Below are 22066 nucleotides of genomic sequence, written 5' to 3' on the forward strand. Positions count from 1 at the left end.
TTCAAATTTAGCTTAGTGTTGCTATCCAAACAGCAAGCAATTTCAGCTTTTCGTCGAATCCCTTTTTTTTTGCGTTTCGGGTACACACCTGATTTTGTTTGATGCTAAGACTATCCCCGAGCACTCCAAAGCCTATAATGAAGACACTCAACATCAATTTAACGGATTTACAAGCAAATTGACAGCCAAGAACGAATCGAAACCTAACTTACCACCAATGATAACCCTCAGTTTAACTATTGTTAAGACGAGAACACTGAATTCACTAGTCCAAGCCTCCCTACACCCAAATCGCAGAGAAAAAATATTACCACTTCAGTCATAAGAGATTCATGACATAAACGATGAGAAACTCGAAACTAAGCAAGCACTAACCGCGTGCGAAAACGAAGGAAAATAAATGGATTAGGGAAAAATCAAGAAGAAGAAAAATAAGAGAAAGATGGAAAAACTCCGAGAATTTTGGCAAGAGGAGAGGGAGAAGAATAGACGGCATAATTTTTTTGGAAAAGAGAGTCAAAATTCAGTTATGGGAGAAAAATAAAATAAAATCCCGATTACCCTCAAAATCCCTTAATCTTCTTCCCTAATTCCCACTACACATCCACTACTCAGAATCCTCCTATTACACAACTCTATCCCGAAATCTGAGCAAAAAAAAAATACCCTTGCCTGCATAAGGATTCGAACACAAGACCTCCACCATAATAACACACCATTTAACCACCAGATCAGCAGACCCATTCTGATGTAATTTACCCAACAATCAAATAAAAGCCTACTAAACAAGAGTAAAGCCTAATTCATTCAAAATACCAAATTTTGCTCAAGCGAAGGCTTGAACTTGGGATCTCTCAAACACTCCCAGAACACATAACCGCTAAAGCTAACAGATATTTGTGTCATATTTTCACAATAACGAAATTAGAAATTTTGGGGCGTTACAAAACTAGATACATAAAATAACAGAAACAAATTAACCTTCTACTATGTTTTAATAAACCTAACTAATTTCTAGATGTTTGCCATTCATAGAACATTTGATTGGCTACTCCCATCCTTTAAGTATCCCACGCATCCGATGGATGAATATTTATGATATTCAGTTCATCGTCCTTTATCAAATTACTAGGAAATCCTTCTCTCAACTCTTCTACAATAGGATCAAGACTCATATATGTTCGAATAAAATTATTATTATTTGTTGCTATGTCACCTTTTCGTGTTTGATATCTAGGTTTATCAAATTTTGGAACCCTAATCTTGATGTGGGTTCCTAAAACACCTAAGCAATTTTACAAAAATAGTTTTAAAATCCCGGGTTAGGATACTATATTTAAATCTAAATCAAGTTAATTATGTACAAGCTATATATGAAACTCACTCCAATACCTTAAACCATTTCCACCTTGGGTCTGTTGAATTAGCTGTAATTGGCTCTATCTTTTTAAATAACACATATTGTAAGCGTATGACAATATTTAAAACCTTGTGAAATGATCTGCTAACAGTTTTCCCGGACCTATTAAAGTGATGCTTGATAACTTGATTTTTTAGTTGATAAGAAATGATATGTAAGAACATTGCCACTTGCTCATCAACAAGCATGTTCCTTGTCGGCTTCAATCCTCTTAAAATTTGTAACATCTTATATAGTTTTTTTTAAAAAACAACTCTATTCATCCTAATTGGTTTAATATAGGTCTCATGACTAGCATGTACAAGTCTTTTCATATAATCTCATTGGGCATAAAAATCTAAAATATATGATCTAATCCTTGGTCTATAAGTATGTAGGCTAGAGACGGCACCCAACACAACTAAAAACCAACTCGCAACTATGCACATTTGCAACCATACTTGTAATGCAAGACCTTTATTTTTTGCCTATCACTTTTTACTATTAAAGGCTAACACGCCATTATTGCAACATAAATTGATGTGTTATATTTTAATTATAAATAAAGAAGTTTGAAACATTAAGAAAACATTATGAAATTATAAATAAAAAATAGTGTGCAAAATAAAGTTAGTCGGACCTCAACAATTCTGAAATTTTCAATTAGCAAGAAAAGTTTCAATTGACGACAATCAGTTTGTTTTTTACTTTTGCAATATGCATGTTAAAATGTTTGGAAATCAAGTTATATAGGTTCCAACTGCATTTTCATTTTCATTTCCGAACATGTAATGTTGATCATATTAAATTTAGCATCTTCAGTTCATTTCTATTTTCATTCAATGAACACCAATTTGCAAATGTAATTAAGCTAGTCTTACAGACCAATTGCAGACAATTGAACACAAAACAACATGGCATATTTGGCAATCAACTCAGTTCCACTTTATAACATTGGCAACAATTGAACATAAAACAAATTGGCACCTAAGCAATTAGTTAAAACAATTATAGAAATGCAAATTACAGCCAAACAATTACAGGCAAACAACCAAACCAATACCTTTTGCTAAAATTTTTAAATCATGACAAAAAATCCATTATCTCATTTACAACCATTTTAACCATATTAAACTTCTGTTAAATATAAATTATATTCATTTGATTAGCATGTGAAAATTTTGGAAATTAACTTATGCTAAATCAAAATAATCATTTAAAATTATGCTAAATAGAAATTATAACCAAATTATTAAACCAATACATTGACCAAAAGACAAATTCAACCAAATCGAAATAAAATTACAAATACCCAAATCCAATTTCTCAATTTACATTCGAAAGACAAGTTTTTCTGAGAAACAACCAAAAAAAATATTAAACTTCCAGATTGCTTACCTACAAAATAAAAGAAAATTGAAAAATTAATGTAATTCCAGAATAAACAATAAGCTAGTTGTGAATTTTTTTACAGATTAAGAAGTCATACAAAAAAAGAAAACAATGAAGCAACCGTTGGGAGGAAGCAAACAAAAAACCACAACCAAATTTAAATTTCCGAATTAAAAAATATATAAGGAAAATTCAGTGGGAAACAAAAAATAAATCTTGAAACGAATCAAATCATTTTCTAGAAATCTTGAATTTTTTTTAAATCTAGGAAAGAATAACATTGCTGGATTAAAGAAAACTCGGGGGGAAACAAAAAGAAAAAGATATGATAAAAGCATATTTTTTTCTACAATTTTTTTGGTTCATCTGGGAAACAGAAAAAAATGTTGGCAAAGTAACAGTTGAAGGAAAAAGAAAGTCTAGAAAAAAAATTATTCTTTAAAATTTCAAATTTCTTTGCTAATCTGGGGAAAAAAAAGATCATACCCAGATTAAGCCAAATTTAGGGAAATAAAAAGTTCTCCAAAAAGAGAAAAATCTTTCGAAGAGAGATAAAGATGGGAAATGAATAATATGGAAATTTTAACATAACTTACCTTTCAATTAGGATGAGCTGGAAGCAAGCGAACGGAGCCTCTGCAAGTCACCGATTTCAAATGCATGTTTCAATTTGGGGAAAGCGAGTGAGCGAACGAGTTGAAAAGGGGATATTTTGGTGCAGCCCTGATTTCATTTTCATTCCATCTAGAATGGAATCCTTATTCTTAGCACATCTCATGGAATGGCTATTACGGGCCACCCCGTAATAGCTTCTGTTTCCATTACGGGTCAATTTCCTTACTCCCCCAACCAAACAAAGTAATAACCTAGGGCCACCGAATAAATAAGTAATAGTTATGGGATTACATCCAACAAAACATAGTGTTAAGTGTTGAGAAAATGGGGAAAGAAGAATTTTTTGTGTTTGTGTTTTAGTTAAAATATTTGATAGTTTGAAGGTATGTTTTATTTAACAGTGATTCAGTGGAGCTCGAACACCGAAAAATTTCATTTTTCGTTTGGGGAGTGCATCATCACTTGCAGATTTTATTTCCTAATTGATAGTTATGTAGTCATGGTTTCAAGTAATAATAGGGCTCTTAGTTGGTAGTGGTTATGTGGTCATGGGTTCAAATTGATTTGAAGTAAAAATATTTCTCTAAGTCCTCTGATACCTTAACATTAAGAATTTTTGAAATCTCCTTTTTATCCTGAGTAGAAACATTACTAAAGAACGCAGTGGACTTACCAAAAATTATACATTTCCTCGAATTTTCTTATATTCCTGAAGAATGTTTTTGATGACATTTGCTCCTTTACAAGTAACCTCTCTAAACAATATACAATCATCTCCAATCATCAACTGAGTAATCAACGGTCCCCTCCTTCACACTCTTTCTCCCCTTAGTTGTCCTTGATGTAAAGCCTTTCTCATCAAGGTCGAAAGACTCTCAATGCAAAAAAGGAATAAATATGGACTTAATGGATTGCCCTGTCTCAATCTTCTGTTTGGCCTAAAAGTTTCACCTGATTTACCATTAATGATGATTGAGTACGATAATAAGTTAATATAGTGCATTAAAAACTATACCCATGATATTGTAAAACCCATTTTTAGTATCATTTTTTCAAGAAAATGTTGTTCCACACAATCATAAACCTTGATTATATCCAGTTTTAGAGACAAACATCCTTGCCTCCTTATCCTCTTTTTTCTAAAAGAATGTAAAACTTCATAAGCCAGGACCACATTATCTGTGATTAGTTTACCAGACACAAAAGCACTCTGTGCTTCGTCAATGCACCTTTCTAGAGTCTTTTGTGATCTGTTTTCAACTGTCTTCACAATAAGTTTATAAAGCACCGTATATAAACTTGTTATAAAGCACCTTTCTAGGTCTGAAATTTTTTAAGTTTGTAGGGTGATTCACTTTTGGAATTAACACAATCTTTGTTTTATTCAAAGGTTCCAAAAAATTATCTTTATTTAGAATGTCGAGGCAAAACTGACAAATGCTCCTCTCCATTATGTGCCAGTACTGTTGGAAGAAAAAAATTGGAAATCCATCATCTCCCGATGCTTTAGTTGGTTCCGTCGTCTTCAAAGCATAAAAATTTTCCTCCCCTTTGTATTCAATCGTCAACTCATTATTTATATCATCAATAAAACATGTCTTAACTTTTGTTAATAGTGATCAGAATTATCTTCTCCTCTAGTCGAAAAGAGATCAAGAAAATAAGCTTTAGCCACCCTTTCCATTTCGCCATATTCAGTGACTAAAATCCCATCCTCATTTTAAAACTCATTGATTTGATTTTTTCGACGTCTTTGGGAAGCAAAATTGTGGAAAAAAGTATTTTGATCACCCCTTTTTAGCCAGTTTGCCCTCGCTCTTTGTTCCTAGTACCTTTCCTCTTTTTCAGCCTCCAAATTAAAATGCAATTTGACATCGATCAATTCAGCCATTACTTCATCAGTTCTTTCCTAAATATCCAACTCCTCCAATCTTATTCTCAACCTCTTAGTCGCCTCTCTCTTTTTTACGTTAACCCTTTTAGCCTAAATCATCAAACCCAAACTTATACACCCCAATCTATCAATTAGATCACTAGAGCTAGTTTCCCATAAATGCTTAATTTCTACCTCACATGACTCTTCCATGCACCACCACGCCTCAAATCTAAATTACTTTTTAGCCCTTATATATTCCCCTTGATCTGTTTGGAGGAATAAAGGGTAGTGATTAGAGAACGAAACTGCAAAATGCCTCAAAGAAAAATTTGGGAAAGTCCGTAGCAACAACACGGTCAAGTCTTTCTCTAATGTTGGTTTATGGTAAATTGCCCCGTTACCACGTAAACCAGGGACCTAAAAATTCGATATCCTTTAAACCACACTCTTTTAGTACCTTCCTAAACCCCTCTATTCACCTTTCATCCCTAGGAACAACCCCTTTCTTCTTATAATTGAATAAAATTTTGTTAAAATCCCCACTTGCTAGCCATGGAAGATTCAGAGACCTCCCCAATTTTTTTAATAGATTCCAAGCCTCTTCTTTATTTCTATTATCTGATGTAGCATAAAACCCTGTCCATCTCCACTCCTAGATATCTAGAGTTTCCTTTATTACAAAATAAATGTGATTTTTTAAGAAACTTTGAAGAGTAACTGAAAAACCCTTTCTCCACCTTAAACATAAACCTTTTCTTGTGCCCTCAGTCGACACGTCAATTCCGTAATAATAGCCACAATGCCTTCTTACTTTTTCCATCCTCTTTGTATCAAGATTTGTCTCCATAAAGAAGACTAGTTGGGGATTATAAGTTTTCAACAAATGCTGAAGTCGCCGAACTGCCCGCAAATTCCCCAAACTAAGAATGTTCTAGCATAGCATTTCCATGGCATCTGGTAGGCCTACCAGCCGGCGGCTGCCGATATCTTTTGGGTTTTATCATTTCCATCTTTTTTGGTCTCCTCTATCTGGATTGGATCATTTGGCCCTTTTGAACACAACATCTCAAATCTAGGCATCTTTTTCCCTTCCATTAACTCTAATGGATTTTCTTCCTGATCTTGATCCATTGTCTTCTAGCCTATTCCATTTGAGATTCCTTTGTTATTTAAATTTTTCCTACTTGATTGGCCTTTCGATTAAATCCTAAAATTGAATTTATTTGTTGTCGATAATTATTCAACATGTCATCCCCCAAATTGTGCCTCAAATTTTACCCACTCAAATTATCCCCCAAAAATCCGTCTTCACCTTCCTCCTTTAACCAGATGTTGTTTCCAATCACGCCCTCCATGGCTATGCTCATAATTAAAGATTTGAACCCAAATATATTTCCTTCCCTCTTTGATGAAGACAAGCTGGACAAAAACTATAGCCATGCCCCAACACACCACAAATGAAACAAAATAGAGTTAATTTTTTATACCTAAAAATGGCATAAATGTACTTTGAAAATGAGATCATCAGTTTCTTCCTCCTTTTCAATGGTTTTCGAACATCCAATTGAACCAAAATTATTAGGAAATTCCTCAGCCCCTTGTTGAACTGTTTTGTATCATAGTCAATGAAGTTTCCAAACTATTTTGCCACCAATTTTGAAAAAAGGTCATGAGGCAAGTCATGCAATTAGATCAAAAAATTGACGTATACCAATGGGATTTACATCAGATCTTCCTCATCCTTCAACTGATGACTAACCAATAAATGGTTATTGAACATCCATGGTGCTCCATTCTCCACTCTATCAATATTTATCTCATTGAAAAATTGTAGCAGTGTAAACTCGAAATTATATAGGGTTTTTCTATATGTTTTTACCACTTTTTTACTTAATTATTATGCTTATCTCGAGTAATTATCATTGAAATAAGTGAATTTTACTTAATTAGTAATTTTAGACATGAATTTGAAAAGTATGTGAAATTATACTTAATTACATGATTTTCATGCATATTCTGCATTAATTCCTTTTAATTTATTAATGTATGTACTTTTCACTATGTAGGAGGTCCATTGGAAACATGATTTAAATAAATCAAAGATGGCCATGCACAAATTATCCATGTGGACGGTAAAACCATGCAATTTTGGGCATGGGGTTGGCTACTTAACTCAGTAAACAAGGTGATAAAAAATGGTCATGTCTGTTAAGTTATTGGATTGAAAAAATCGTCCAACAAGGGGAATTAAAAGCCTACTTTTGGCACTTGGTGTTGGATGCCCAAAATGTGTTTTGGGATATTTAATTGAATGTCCCTGCAGTTGCAAAATAATTAGAATTCAATCCAACAACTTCTATGTTGAAACTATCCACTCTATAGTTATTTTTAGCTTGAAATTCAAATTCAAATTAAGAAGACCTGATCATCCCTTTTCCTTGAAGCATGGCTGGCCACATGAGAGAGGGTGTAACAGTCCAATTTTAGTTAAATCAGAACAGTAGTTTTGGAACCACAAATTTGAGGTCAAAAAATTATTTTAATATTATTTTTGGTATTTACAGCATGTGATTATATATGTGTGAAATTTTTGTAAAGAAATTTTACTATTTGAATGCTTAATTCGGTAAAAAAGACTAAATCGTGTAAAGTGTAAAAGTTGTGTTCTATTAGCTAAATGTATTAAATAACTATAGAACTTTAGAGTGGAAGTCCTTATTTGGTAATTAGCCCATTAAAGAGATAGTGGAATATGATGGTTTGACATTTTGTGTAATAAATAATGTTTATAAAAGGTTAATTATGTTAATTGGTTAAAAATGACAAAACAAATAAAACAAAAAGGCAAAGTTATCATCTTTAACCATTATTCAACTGAAAATTGAAAGATAAAGAAGCCATGGAAGCTTGAACTTTCGGCCAACCCCATTTTGCTTGATGTGAGTATCATTTGTCCCATTTTTGATAATTTTTACGTTTTTGAGATCGTTGCTTCGTGTTCTAGCTAGCCCATGCCCTAATTTCTGAATTGTTGGATGAATTTGGAAGTTACCATTGATAATAGCTTGATGTTTTTGAATGTTGATGATGGAAAATGAATAATTGTTGATAGATTAATATGTTTTGTAAAGTGATTTTTGACAAAAATGTCAAATAGGGATTAAATTGTGAAATATGCAAATTGAGTGGTTGAAATGTGAAATAAATGAAATTTTTGGGCTTTTAGGGGCACTAAATTGAATAAATGTGAAACTTTAGGGGCTAAAGTGCAAAAATGTCCAAATAGGTATTTTTGGATGAAATTGAATGAATAGGTGATTAAATGAGTTAAATTTGAATTCATATAGATCAAGAAATAAAGAAATCAGATTTAGATCGGGTGAAATCGAAAGGTGATGAGTAGTTGATCTGATTTGTTCGTTTACGTACGAGGTAAGTTCATAAGTAAATAAATGTTTTTGAATTAAAATGTATATGTTTTATATATTGCCGAATTGATTTATATGTAGATATATACATTGCTGAAATGATTTGTATATGTATATATATTGTCGAATTGATTTGAAATCCCGTATAAGACCATATCTGGGATATGGCATTGGCATCGATTTGAGATACCGTATAAGACCATATCTGGGATATGACATTGGCATTGATTTGGGATTTCGTATAAGACCATATAAGGATATGACATCGATATGAGACTTCGTGTAAGACCATAGTTGGGCTATTGGCATCGATATGAGATTTCTATGTAAGACCATATTTGGGACATAGCATTTGTACGATACATTATGTAAGATTTTTCCCGAGTATCCTTAGTATTCCAAGTGGTTCAACGAGTAATCCAAAGATTATGTCTAAGAAAAGACAAGGTATGATCATGTTGAAAGGATACAGGTATGTACGAAAAATTCAAGAGTAATGAACTCGATGTATATTGGACATTTGGCAAGAATGAAAGTGAGTAAGTCATACTTATGAGAATGATCTTGTGATGACCTTGTGATTATAGGTCTATACTTATGAGGTATAAATATGTGGTAAATTTGATTGATGATTGTGTGAGGCTTTTAGGCCAAATTAAATTGAGACATGATATGTTTAAGTCTTTGTTGTTGATGTATAGGTAAAATTGGCCAATGAATGGCATGTAAATATATGATATGATTAGCTATTGGAATGACTAGTTATGGATTTTGTTGGTGTTATGTGTGTTTAAATAAATGTTAACACAAAACAATCATGAAAGAGTAAAATTTGCAATAAAACAGTTTTGGACAGCAACAGTTGTATAACTTTGAAAAATCACCAAAAATTGTGGAATTCGATTAGAGGTTGAATAAGACATGAAATTAAATCTTATTGAGTCTAGTTTCACATAGAAGAAACGGTGTAAGAAAAAGAATCTCGTATTATGAGATATTTGAATTTTTGTGAGATAAAGGAAGAATGATTTCAGAATCCCCTGTTTTGATTTTGGAAAATCATTAAAAATTGTATAAAAATAATTATGGGTTATAATGTATATGATAAAAATTCTTAATGAGTCTATTTGTATGATAAAGAAATGGGAATATCATCTAATTCCCGTGCTAAGAGATAATTAATTTTTAGAGAAGAAGGGTCGAAACAGTCACACATCAGGATAGGGAAAAATTCGAAGAATTAACTGTACTTATTGGCTAAACCAAAAATTCTAAAAATTTTATGGTAAGAAGATATGTGAGTCTAGTTTTAGGAAAATCAAGTGGATCTTAATTTAGAGTTTTGTAGCGCAAGATATAAATAATTTAGTGACTATGACTCAAGTAGATAGCTTGATGTGAACATGAGTAAATAGTGGAACTATGTGCGATTTTGATTGTTGTGAGGATTGGTAAAAACATGTTAACAGATTGCTTATTATTCACATACCAACTTACTAACCTATATAGCTTACCCCTTTTCTTTCTTTTTCCTATAGTGTCACAGATACTAGCTCGGGTTGGAGATCGTCGAAGATTCTATCACACTATCAAGCTATTGATCGGTATCAATGTATTCAAGCATTTTAAGTTTATGGCATGTATAGGGACTCAGTCATTTTGTGTATGAGTTATTATGTTTTTGTTTGTAATGGTTAAAGGTTTGATTTATGTGTAGCCATGTAACTTGGCTTATATTGGCTAATTGATTGTAAGCATATATATATATTAATTATATGCCAATGTCTTGTGATGTGAGTTGTGTTTGCATGATACATGATGAGTTGTGGGTATGGCCTAAATTCCTAATGGTTGTATGTGCTAGAAGTCTTGATGTCCAATGGCTAAGTTTTTCTCAATGGTATGGTATGTTAATTAGATATAATTATGCTCGTATAAGAGTTGTTGATGACGCATATGTATAAATAGTTTTAAATTGAATGAAAATTTTATAGCCCGATTTTGTATGGATGCTTGTGTTTAAGACTGGTAATGCCTCGTATCCTATCCCGGTGTCGGACACGGGTAAGGGGTGTTATAGAGGGAAGGAAATTTAAACCTATTTTTAGTAAACTCAAACCCTCACCTTCACTTGTAAATACCCTGCCATCCCTCACTTCTAAATCACCCCTCATTCCTCAACATTCCTCTTTCACACACTCTAGTTTTCTCTCAATTCTTTTTCCCTTTTTCCCTTGCGTAGCCTTCCATCCATTCTCCCTTCTTTAGCCTCAAAAGCTTTGTCAAAAGCACTCTTTAGCCAGCCTAGCAAAAGAAGCTTCAATCAGGACGGAGGAGCACTTCAGTCAGAATAGATCCGAAAGGTTGTTGAATTGAGTAGAGTTGAGCACATCAGTCAGAATAGATTCGAAAGGTTGTTGAACTGAGTCTACTCTTTCCTCTTGATTATCTATTTTAACATGTTTGCTTTGAGTTTTATGCTTTTCACATCAACTATGAATTTTTAAATCCTATTTGTTGGGATAATTTTATTAAGTTAATGAGATTTATTTAATTCTTGTTAACATGTTTTCTACCTCAGTCGATTATGTTTTCAATTAATATCATGATGCATTTTATTCATATGTGATTGGGTGCACTTAGAATAGCTGAGCAATCCCAACCAGACGACGACTAGTAGACACATAATTGAAAAGTGCAATGCTTAATCTAGGTTATTCAAATCAACTAAGTTAAGGTTCAGAATATCTTTAGTTAGCTCTATTATGTTGCATGGTTTTTAGAGTTATGTAATTAAATTGTTGCAAACATAAATGTCCCTGTGACCTTGCATAAATGCTAAGAAACCCTTAGTCTAATATGGTTAGTAACATGCATATTTAACTAAGTAAAGGATCCGAGAGGACTTAATTTGGTTTATAAAACCATAAGAGATCCAGTTGCCATGGAAATAATTTTGAGCATGTTAGCAATATGAAAGTAAGTTGATTTGATTAATATAATTATCATAGCCCATTGAATGTTGATTTTTTTTGTCGCTAAAGCCTTTATTCATATATTTAGGTAAATTACATTTAGATTAGGTATTACATTAGGGATGACTCTTGCATTTAATTAATCTAATCATCACTATCCAAATTTATTGAGTTTTTTAAAATCAAATTGTTAATTATAATTTTGCAATTAATTGTTTAAGCTTATACAGTCCTTGTGGACACGATAACTCATTTTTACTTACTTATTACTTGAACAATTACGTACACTTGCTTAAACACGTTATAAATCATACAAGTTTTTGACGCCATTGCAGGAGACTGTTGCCTTAATAATTTTCTTTGTGAAATAATTTTTACAATTTTGGTTTTTGTAACACCCCCAACTCGATCTGGACGTTATGGCCAAATCTGGCGGTGTCACATGGTAGTGTTTTTCGAAAAAAATGAGTTGTCATCGAAAACCTCTTATCTTTACCACCTCTTTACACTCACTTATGCTTAATTCCAAGACGTGTCGATCAATTTCAACGTGATTCGTATTCAAAATTTATTCTCTTCCAAAAAGTTATTAATTGTAAAAATGTCACTTATTGCGGAAGCTTTTCAAAACAGTTTGCATGTTTGTGCGAATTTTGTTAAAATGTTTGATCCGTTTTGAAAACTCGATTTTCTCTACTACTAGCAGTTGTAAATCAAAACAATAAAAACCCCAAATTAAAAAAAACCCAAAGAGGCCATTATTACAGTAAAATACCCCAGAATAAAATCAAAATTATAATTAATTACTAAGTCGAGCTAAATAGGTCGTGTGGTCACCGCTAAGTCCTCCGTCGCACCGATCTGCCTATGTCTAGGGATTACCTGTACAGTAAAATCAAAAGAGTGAGTTTATGAAAACTCATTGTGTAATCCCATATAAAGAAAATAGTCAGAAGGCAATCGCAATCTGGGCCTAAGCCAATTTCAGTACAGTTTCAGTTTCAAAATAGGGCCTTAGCCCATTACAATACAGAAGCAGTCATGCATTTGTGCCTTGGCCCATTACAGTATCAATATTCAGTGCAGTAACAGATATACAATTTCAAATCCTACCCAGCCAGCCTCTACACTCCAACTCCGTCCAACCCTACACTCCATGTGGGGATATAATCAACCCACCATCCCTACACTCCAAACAGTACCAAATGCGGCACTAAACAGTAGTTCACAGCAGAGCTGCTAGTAACTTAGGCTTGAGGCCTTTCAGTACACTTCCTCTGAACATTATAATTCCCCAACCCAGTGTAATACAATATGTATATATGACATGCTGTAACATAATATTATGCATGTAAACAGAGCATACAATATCAAATCATTGGGACATCATCAGGCTTCATCATATCAGTCATACAGTCATTTCAGTCAATTAGGGATCTAGGTAAACTTACTGTCCCTACAGTAGGTTCACAGTCGACTTGGGCGACCCGTGCAATCTTATCAGTCAAACAGTGAAGAGGGGCCTACGAGCCCAAGAAGTTCGCCCATGTGGGCCCACACACCAGTGTGGCCCATATGATCCAAATTGGCCTTGGCCTTGTGATCTATTTTAGTGTAACCCATGCTAGATAATTATTCATATGTGTTTCCACTATTTACTTATAATCCTTCCAAGTTGTCTACTTGAGTCACTGTTACTAAATTATTTGTATCTTAAGCTACAAAGTTCCGAATTAAGGTCCGCAAATTTTCCCTGAAACTAGACTCACATATCTCCTTATCATAAAATTTTTAAAATTTTTGGTTTAGCCAGTAAGTACAGTTTATTCTTTAAATTTCCCCTACTCTGCTATCTAGTAGTTTCAACATTTCTACACTAAAAATTAATTATCTTCTCATACAAATTTTGGATGATGTTCTCGTTTGTATATCTTGAAAATATACTCATTTAGGATTTTAAAAATATAAAATATAACCCATAATTATTTTTATACAATTTTTAATAATTTCAGAAGTCAGGACAGGGGATTCCGAAATCATTCTGACCCTGTCTCAGTAAAATTCCATTATCTCATAATATGAAATTCTTTTGCTTCGTTTCATCTATGGGAAACTAGACTCAAATATCTTTAATCTAATTTTTTTCACCCTCTAACTCAATTCCCACAATTTATGGTGATTTTTTAAAATTAGCCTATTGTTGCTGCCCAAACAGTAAGTAATATCGGCTTTTCGCCGAATCCCTTATTTTTGTGTTTCGGGTACACACCTGGTACCTATTGATGCTACAATGATCCCCGAGCACTCCAGAACCTATAATTGACCAATTACACTCAATTTATCACTTAATCTATCAAACTAAAACTAAATCCGAAACGAGAAACGCATCCTTTAAGTGATGAAAAGCTTACCCCAGCACCTTAAAATAGTTGGTTACGCAATAGCACGATGAGACCCCTAATCCATGCGAGTTGCTGATTCCAAACACCACAAACCCCCGGATCAAATTTGGAAAAAAAATCATAAGTTAAAGAGAGCAAAACCTCCACTTGCCAGAACGTGCGGCTAAAATTGACCTAACGGAACGAAGGTGTGGTAGCCAACAAAAGAGATGGAAACAGAAAGAATAATGGAAAGAAAAAAAATTGGTTTGACAACGAAAAAAATAAAAGGTGAAGAAGAAAGGGAGAAAAGATGGCGTTAGAAAGGTGGGGAGTTTTGGGAAAATCTAAATTTTACAAAAAAGAAATGATAATGCTCAGAAAATGTGATAACCCCAAAATCCACTCCCCTAAATTCTCTCTACCAAACTCCCACTACTCAGATTTCCAATACAACTCAAACTCTCCAACTGACGAGCAAATAAAAAATATATTTTTCTTAACACTCACGCAGGGACTCGAACTCCTAACCCTCTGCCAATCTACACTCCCCTTAACCACCAGACCAGCAGGCCCATTCTAGTAAGTACTTACAAACTTGTAATTAAAAGCCTACTAGCCATAAATAGGGGTTAAGTCAGAAAAATACTAGAATTTGCCAAAATTAGGGCTTGAACTCAAGACCTCCCAGACTCACCCGGAGCACTTAACAACAAATGCCGATACACAATTGTGTCACATTTTCACTATAATAAAAAATAAGAATTTTGAGGCGTTACAATTTTTATTTTTATTTCTTTATTTTAAACCCTACTAATATATTCTTTATTATTTTTTTGTGATTTATTTTTAGGTGTTTTATGAGCATAGATCGAATCATTGATCTATTACCCGTGGACCTTGAAATCGAGCAGACTTTTAGAAAAAGAAGACATGAGAGATATGCTGAAAAACAAGCCGAGATGGACCTTGAAAATAAAAATGATGGACAAGGTAATGGAGTCAATCAAGTGCACAACCCAATACTTATTGTTAATGATAGGGATTGTGCTAGTAGATAATACGCTGTGCCACTTTTCAATAAGTTAAATCTGAGAAGGCCAGATATTGAGGCAGCCCAAGTTGAATTGAAACCAGTGATGTTTCAAATGCTCCAAACGGTGGGCCAATTCAATGGTATGCCCGCGGAAGATCCATACGTACACCTTCGATTATTCATGAGGTAAGCGATTCCTTTAAGTTAGCTGGTATGACTAAAGACGCACTAAGGTTGAAGCTGTTTCTATACTTGTTGTGAGATTGAGCACGAGCATGACTGAATTAATTACCACCAAGTTCAATATCTACTTGGTAAGAATTAGAAGAAAGATTTTTGGTTAAATATTTCCACCGAGTAAGAACGCAAAATTGCGTAATGAGATAATTGCATTTTGACAATTGGATGATGAGTCTTTGTATGAGGCTTGGGAAAGATTCAAGGAATTATTTCGTAAGTGTCCTTATCATGGGATTTCTCATTGTATCCAATTGAAGACGTTTTATAACGGTCTCAATGCACACACAAGATTAATGGTGGATGCTTCTACGAGTGGTGCGATTTTGTCTAAGTCTTATAACGAGGCTTATGAGATCATTGAAAGGATTACAAGTAATAACTACCAATGGCTGATGAATCGAGTAGTTTTAGGAAGACGTGTAGCCGGAGTGCATGAAGTGGACGCACTGACTTCACTCTCTGGTCATGTATCTTTTATTTCCTCTATGTTAAAACAATTTACCACTAATGGTTTGAATAATTCTGACGCTCAATCACCAAGTCAATATGATGTAGTTTTCTGTGTATGCAGTGGGGATGGTCATTCTTTCGAGAATTCCCCTTCTAATCCCGAATCAGTTTGCTATGTAATGAACCAGTATCAAAATAGAAATGGATAAGGATCACTATCCAATTTCTATATTCCATCATGGTGGAACTGTCTGAATTTTTGCTGGAGTAATCAAGGAAATAGATCAAACAATAATAAATACAGCATAGACCCAACCCTAAGGGTTTAACGAACAAGCCTCAAAACCACTTCAAATTGAATCAGCAAATAGTTCGGAGAACTTGTTGAAGGTGTACATGGTGAAAAATGACGCCTTGATCCAAAGTCAAGCAACAACACTGAAAAATCTAGAGAACCTAGCTACTAAGCTTCGTAGTAGGCCACAAGGAGACTTGTCGAACAGTATAAAAAATCAGAGAAATTTGGTAAGGAATATTGCAAAGTGGTAGAGTTACAAAGTGGTAAGACTTTGGAGCCTAAGAAGGTTGTGGTTGAATATGAGTCTACTAGAAAGGAGGAAAGTTAATCAACAGTTGAAGTTCCTACAAAAGAAAAATCAGATGCTGAAAAACCTGATGAGTTAAGCCCTAAACTAGTGAATTCTGAAAGGCTAATACCCTTTTTTACAAATTTACCTCATCAGAAAAGTTGTCGATATCAACCTAGAGTTCCACATCCTTAAAAACTGTAGCAGAACAAGCAGAAATAAGAGGTAGAATTCAATAAGTTCTTGGTTGTTTTAAAGCAATTACACATCAGCATTTCGTTGGTAGAGGCTATAGAACAAATGCCCAATTACATAAAATTTATAAAGGATATCTTGTCCAAGAAGAAACAACTTAGTGAATATGATATTATCGCTTTGACGAAGGAGTGTAGTGTATTCTTACAGAACAAACTACCTCCAAAATTGAAGGATCCTAGAAGCTTTATGGTACCTTGCAACCTTGGTGAATCATATTGCGGTAAAGCTTTGTGTGACATAGGAGCAATCATCAACTTGATGCCCAAATCCATTTTCAAGATGTTGGGAATAGGATAAGTAAGACCAACTACTGTAACACTTCAACTTGCAGATTGATCATTAGTATATCCCGAAGGAAAGATTGAGGATGTTTTGGTAAGACTCGATAAATTTATTTTTCCTACTAATTTCATTGTTTTAGATTTTGAACCAGACAAGGAAATTTTTGATCGTCTTGAGCAGACCTTTCCTAGCCACGGGAAGAATGTTGATGGCTGTGCAAAAAGGCAAACTCACTATGCAAGGTCAAGATGATAAGGTAACGTTTAACGTTCTAAAGGTAATAAAATTTCCCGATTCAATGGAAGAGTGTTCAGTAATGGAGGAATTAGAAACCTTAGTTTCTATGGGAAGAAATTTTGAAGAAGAACCGTTGGAGAACATTTTAGAGTCTGTACCATTTGAAGATGAAAAAGGTAATGAAGACATGGCTTTGATGGAAGCCAATTCGAGGAGTTATATTAACCATCGCGGTTCAAACCGCTAGAGGTGGAAGTTCAGAAATTTACACAACCAAAATTGTCAATTGAAGAACCGCCTAAACTTGAACTAAAGGTACTCCCGTTTCACTTAAAATACGTCTATCTCGGTAATAGTTCTACTTTGCCTGTGATTATTTCAACGAACCTGACAGAACATCAAAAGGAGTAATTGATTGCTATTTTAAAAAGGTTTAAAAAGGCAATTGGTTGGACTATAGTTGATATACGATGTATATGCCCTTCCTTTTGTATGCATAAAATTATTTTAGAGGAAGGTGAAAAAGGTAAGATTGATGTTTAAAGAAGACTTAGTTATCCCATCTTAGATAGTTCTTGGGAAAGTTCGGTGCAATGCGTGCCAAAAAAAGGTGGGATCATGATTGTTGAGAATGAGCGAAATGAGTTAATCCCGACGAGAACTGTCACGGATTGGAGAATCTGTATTAGCTACAGAAAGCTGAACAAAGCCACTTGTAAGGATAAATTTCCTTTACCTTTTATGGATCAAATGTTAGATCGCCTAGTAGGTAATGACTTTTATTGGTTTTTAGATGAATATTCAGGATACAATCAAATAGTTGTAGCCCCGGAAGACTAACATAAAAATACTTTACTTGTCCATATGGTACATTTGCTTTTAAGTGAATGCCTTTCTGCTTATGTAATGCACTTGCCACATTTCAGCGATGTATGATGACAATTTTCACTGATATGGTTGAAAATTATGTTGAGGTTTTCATGGATGATTTCTCTGTGTTTGGTAATACTTACGATATTTGTTTGAATAGTTTGGCTAAGGTACTAAAAGATGTGAGGAGACGAATCTCATCCTTAACTGGGAGAAGTGTCATTTTATGGTTAAGGAGGGAATTGTCTTAGGGCACAAAATTTCCAAAAAGGGAATCGAAGTGGATAAAGTAAAGGTGGACATAATTGAAAGATTACCACCTTCAGTTAGTGTGAAAGGAGATCGAAGCTTCTTAGGCCATGCTGGTTAAAATTGAAAAACCAGTTAATTTCAACCCCAATAATTATCACACCTGATTGGAACATTCCTTTTGAGTTAATATGTGATGCAAGTGGTTTTGCTGTTGGAGCTGTGATGGGCCAAAGGAGGAACAAAGTCTTTCATCCTATCTATTGTGCAAGTGGAACTTTGTTAGGAGCCTAGATCAATTATACTGTAACTAAAAAAGAACTCATTGCTATAGGTTTTTGCTTTTGACAAGTTCCATTCATATCTTATAGGTACCAAAGTCATAGTATTTACTAATCACGCTGCAATTAAGTACTTACTCATGAAGAAAGATGCTAAATCGAGGCTAATTTGATGGATACTTTTTCTTCAAGAATTTCACCTTGAGATCTAAGACAAAAAAGGTGTTGAAAATCAAGTAGTCGATCATCTGCTAAGGTTGGAATAGAATAAGGTAACTTTTTCAATTAGTTCCAATTAATGAGAACTTTCCTGATGAATATATCTTCGAGTTAAGACAAATCTATGAAACACCTTAGTTTTCTGATTTTGCAAATTACTTAGCAAGTGGAATAATTCCTTGAGAAATGATGTACCAACAAAGGAAGAATTTCCTTCATGTAGTTGGTACTATTTTTAGGAGGACTCATTTTTGTTTAAACAATGTACAAATAACATAATCAGGAAATGCATAGTTGGAAGTGATATTGACAAAATTTTGTACCGCTGTCATTCATCTCCGAGTGGGGGACACTTTGGTGGTTTACGAACTGTAACAAAAATTTTACAAGCTGATTTTTTTTACGTACATTGTTCAAGGATGCTTATGCATATGTGAGAAACTGCGATAAATGCCAAAGAAATGGAAACAAATCAAGAAGGAATGAGATGCCCTTGATGAATATTTTAGGGATAGACCTTTTCGATGTATGGGGCATTGATTTTCTAGGCCCGTTTTCTTCTTCATATGGTAATAAGTTTATTTTGGCAGCTGTGAATTACTTATCCAAGTGGGTTAAAGCCGAGGCATACCTAACTAATGATGCTAAGGTAGTCATGTAATTCTTACATAAGCACATATTTACACGGTTTGGGACTCTTAAAGCCATAATTAGCAAAGAAGGATCTCACTTGAAAAGTACAATGTAAAGCATAAGATTGCTACTACCTATCACCGATAATCGAATGGGCAAGTTGAAAGGGTGAATCGAGAATTTAAAGGTATACTTGAAAGAGTAGTGTGCCCTAACAGAATAGATTGGTCACGAAGGCTCGGTGATGCATTATAGGCCTATCAAATTGCTTTTAAGACACCATTAGGGATAACTCCTTGTCAGTTAGTTTTTTGAAAGGCATATCATTTGCTACTCGAATTGGAGAATAAAGCTCACTACGCTTTGAAGCAATTGAATTTTGATCTTAAGCAAGACGATGAGAGAAGGATATTACAACTCGATAACTTGGAAAAGTTGAGGTTATTTTTAAACAAGAATGCCAAGATGTGTAAGGAAAAATATAAGAAAGGGCATGACCATCGTATTCAACCTCGTGAGTTCAAAGAAGGTCAGAAAATGTTTTTGTTTAATTTGAGGCCAAGGTTATTTCCTGGAAAGCTCAAATCCCGATGGAAAAGACTTTATACCATCTACAAAGTTTATCCATATAGAGCTGTAGAATTGTACGACAACCATGGAGATACATTTAAAGTTAATGGTCAATGTCTCAACCAATATTGGGATGGTGAAGTTGAGCAAAGTAAAACCTCGTTCAAATTATTAGACCCTTAAATTTTCATAAGCCTACTTTTTAATAAAAAAGTTAGAAATTATTTTCTTAAATTAGTACATTTAATTAATTCTATCTAAGGAGATTGGAACTTAAGCAGGACCGTTGTGACCCCTCCAACCTTTCCTGAGAATTAATTTTATGTAATATTTTAATAAGGAAATTTCTAATTAATTCTAAAATTTTTACTATTAGTTTATTTTTATTTTTATTTCTCATTTTTATCTTTGTCTTTAATTTTAATTTTAATGTTAGTTTTATTTATTTTAATAAAGGGGTCAAATTGGCCAAAGTACTAATAAGTTTGGTTATTTTTAAGAAATCCAGTTTTTAAAGAAAGTTTGGGCTCAAGGCCAGAAAAAGCAAAGAGCAGAAATTTAACCTATGTTGCCATCCATAGGTTTCCTTAAAGCCCTAATTTTTGCCACCATATCATCCCTCCATCTTACTTGTCGCCCAAGACACTCAAAATTAGCTAAATTTTAGCTACAAAATTGCCATAATTCATCACTACATAAACCCCTCTCCACCTTCATAATTTTCACAACCCTTCAAATTATTTTACATTCATTCTTATCCCTCTTAGCCATCTGCGTAAATCCCGACAATTCTCCCTAAATTTCTTCCTTGTCGTAATCCCTTAGTATTGCCACTGCACGAATTTTGTCGAAGCAACCCCTTTGCTGTCACAACCTCTTCACCACCGCATACTATCATCAGAGCAAGCTTTGCGCCACCGTAAGCTCATCGCTGTTGTAAATCGATCGCCGCCGCAACAACTTGCCCTCAGCCTTTGCCAATTGGTTTTTTCTTTCAATTTTTTAGCCAAAATTTTGCATATTTTTTGGGAAAAATGTCCATATCTCACAAAAGGACTAGATCTTCCAAGACCTCTGTTGAAAATCCCATTATGATTCAAGATGAAGAAGTGAAAGAGAGACTTGATTCAATCTTTAAGAATCAACCTATGATGCAGAAAAAATTTTCAAGTTGGAAAGCAATGATAAGATGGTTGTGCCCTTACCAATTAGAAAAACCATTGATGCCCTCAATTGGAATTATTTTTGTGATGTACGATCTTTACCCGATGAAAGTTAGTTTGAGAGTTCTATGCAACTGAACTTCTTGTTCCAAGAAGAATGCACCCTTAACTTTTAAGTCCATTAATGATTTGTTTAACTTATCTGATGTTGAAGAAGATGAATATTTTGCCATGATGGCAAACATAAATTGGGGTTTTCTTCAACAAGTGCTTAATGTCGTGACAAATTCGGAATCCCAATGGATTATAAGGAATTATGGTAGTAATTCTTTTAGAAGGGAATACTTAAAGCCGTTGGCTAAGATATGTTTTTACTTTGTTCGATATAGTTTCATACCTATCTAACACAGTTCCACCATCTCAATGGAGCGAATTTTTTTGTTGTATGCAATTATGATAGAAAGGTCTATCAATGTTAGGAAGATCATTCTCAAGGAGATCCATGATTGTGTCAGAAAGAAGACTGGAAGTTCTTACTTCCCATCATTGATCACTTCACTTTCCGTAAGGGCCCAAGTTAAGACAAAAGTAAACCTGAAGGGCTGAACCAAGTGAGCCGCTAGAACTAGAAATCGATGAGTCATCGAACAAGTCTAAAACAGAAGCTAGCTTTGTTACTAAAACGGAAGAGAAAGAATCGGAGGAAGAACCGAATGAGACTGAACTGATAAAGGAATAGAAAACTTTGGAACCTATAGATGAGCCAAATGTTGATGAGCCGATTGAACCAAGTATTGATTCAAAGTTAACTGATCCAATGCCCACTTCTTCCAACACTAAAGAAATCAGAATTGTTAACTATGATGATATGATCAAATTTATGCATAACTTGTAAACTCGAAATTATATAGGGTTTTTCTATATG

The 22066-nt window shown here is 34.0% G+C and overlaps 1 long non-coding RNA gene and 1 other non-coding gene across 2 annotated transcripts; both read right to left on the reverse strand.

The window, feature by feature from the left end:
- Window positions 1-2648: 2648 nt before the first annotated feature.
- LOC121214684 (uncharacterized) lies at window positions 2649-3845 on the reverse strand. The gene is made up of 2 exons (XR_005910315.1): window positions 3388-3845; window positions 2649-2797 (listed from the first exon to the last, which is right to left on the reverse strand). It is a non-coding gene; the product is annotated as an uncharacterized lncRNA (long non-coding RNA).
- An 11625-nt stretch (window positions 3846-15470) lies between these two features.
- LOC121215075 (small nucleolar RNA R71) lies at window positions 15471-15577 on the reverse strand. Its single transcript, XR_005910808.1, has one exon. It is a non-coding gene; the product is annotated as a small nucleolar RNA R71 (small nucleolar RNA).
- Window positions 15578-22066: the final 6489 nt, after the last annotated feature.

This window comes from Gossypium hirsutum, chromosome D02 (assembly GCF_007990345.1).
Source record: "Gossypium hirsutum isolate 1008001.06 chromosome D02, Gossypium_hirsutum_v2.1, whole genome shotgun sequence".
NCBI classification, from domain to species: domain Eukaryota; kingdom Viridiplantae; phylum Streptophyta; class Magnoliopsida; order Malvales; family Malvaceae; genus Gossypium; species Gossypium hirsutum.